Source organism: Paramormyrops kingsleyae, chromosome 1 (assembly GCF_048594095.1).
Source record: "Paramormyrops kingsleyae isolate MSU_618 chromosome 1, PKINGS_0.4, whole genome shotgun sequence".
Taxonomy (NCBI): Eukaryota; Metazoa; Chordata; class Actinopteri; order Osteoglossiformes; family Mormyridae; genus Paramormyrops; species Paramormyrops kingsleyae.
Genome location: NC_132797.1, coordinates 52,665,846 through 52,668,053, shown reverse-complemented (window position 1 = coordinate 52,668,053; position 2,208 = coordinate 52,665,846).

Below are 2,208 nucleotides of genomic sequence, written 5' to 3'. Positions count from 1 at the left end.
TTTGTTGGGCCACCATGGCCTTCAACTACACCTGAGCGGCACACATCATAGCCTGACTCCCCCAGCTATGGATGAATCACAGGAAACCCAATAACAAGGATGAACTGGGGCCAGCTTCCCAGAGCTGAATTAAGCTTTCTCAGTGACACAGTGAGCCCACTCCACTTTTCAAATATACATTTAATTTTATCATCTTGGGACTAATTTTAAGTCAGTCGTAAAGAGCAGTCACTGTAATATTTAAATTATTATTAGCATTTGGAGCTTTATTCCACCTATGTCAAAACCAGGGCTGTGGAGTCGGAGTCGAGGAGTCGCAGTCGGAGACAATTTTGGGTACCTGGAGTCAGAGTCGGAGTCGGCAAAAAGTTAACCGACTCCGACTCCTACTAAATTTAAATGGGAATTAAAAAAGTAAGTTGAAATGTCCCAATTCACAAACAGTCATAATGAACTACTTCTCTGCTGTAAGAATAAAGCCCAATGCATGCAGTGCATAATGTTACCACAAAACGAACATGTCAAGTAACCATGAAGCATGCTTTTCATTGACTGTATGCGTCACTATATGGGATGTAATGCACAGGTAAGGTGTGGCACCGCTTTCCATTGTGTCGTGTTCCACTGTTACAGGGAACTGTGAACCTAGCCTAAAGCCCCCCATACATTTACAGATGCACTGCCGATTTTTCGGCCGTTCAACGAGTCATCACACGTCAAACGCCTGAAAAATCATCTGGTGTGTTCTCAGCTCCGTCGGCTCCCCTTCGCTATGCGCTAGTGAAGGGGGCCAAAGGAGCCGAGAACACAGATCTCCCTACCTGTCTCCAGCAGAGGCTCGTTCTGCTGATCAGCTGGCCGGTGAGTGACACAATGCACTAAACTTCCGGCTGGCTGACAGAGGAGACAGCCACTGCAGCAGACAGAGGCATCACATTACTTTGGATGGGGGCGGTGGTCGAGATTTTCGGCAAGCTGGATCTGCCCGTCCATGTGGACACCCGCAATCTGCAGCCGCCAATCAATTGCCGCGATTGTACACGCACATTGGTCGGTGGCAAAATCGGCCACAGATCGCTGCGTATTTGGGGGCCTTAACTCTCGCTGATAATTAGGTAAATGTTTTTTGCAGGACTAGAGACACTTGTATAAGTGAAGGGAATATAGTATTATACACTCAAAAAAATGTTTTTTTGCTGCAGTTCATTTGAAGAAGGCAGATAACGTTTAAATAATCCAATAAATACACGTTTTATAAAAATACGCGAGTGAGTTAGGTTAACCCTACTTAAGAACTCTTCACATCAAATCTACTAAGCTGTTTTATGTTATCTGAATATGATTCTGTTTCGTGCTGTTTGGCGCTTCTTCTTATTTTGTGCACTGCGCATGTGCGGGTTTCGGCGCCTACCTGAGAAAGACTTCGTGCTGAGGAGATTTTATATTAGGTAAGATTCATATATAATAATGTTCCCTTTAAAAGTTGATAGGTGAACGGTAGTGATGCGCTGGTCGTCTCGTAACCCGCGGACCCCGCGGGTAACCCGCGGGTCGGGTTGGGGCGGGTAAAGAAATTGTCACTTTATTTGCGGGGCGGGTTGGGGCGGGTCATTAAAAACAAAATTAAATAAAAAATCCATGTATGTTGCGTGCAATTCCCTATAGCCTATATTAAATATTTGGGAATATCTATTTTCATACAGTAAAACTGGTCTAAGTCGCCGGCTTGTAACTCGTCAATGTGCACAAGTCGACGCTCAAGCAAAAGTCCCGATTTTTCCTAATGATATTTCCTTAAAATTCCTTGTGTAAATCGCCGCTTGTAAGTCGTCAAATTCCCTTACTCATCACCTAAATCCCGGTCCCGAACAACACAAATGAATGGATTTTCCTACCTGTAAGTCGACACCCCAATCGCTGCATTCCCGCCGCCTGCTTAGAACATGGTGTAATTTACGCTAAACAGGTACAGAACGGTGTGACAATTAAAAGTATTACATGTACAGTGTATTTCACACAAGATTTTTATTGATAATCCCTGGTAACGATCCCCGCTTATGCACATGTGTGTTTGAAAGATTAAAACCTATTTGTTATTACATTTCTTTTTTGTTCACCAATTCACCCAATGCAATGTACTGTGCTTTTGAAATTTACAAGTCAAAACTGATTGATAAACAGAAATCCAATATTGGCCCAACCCTAGTC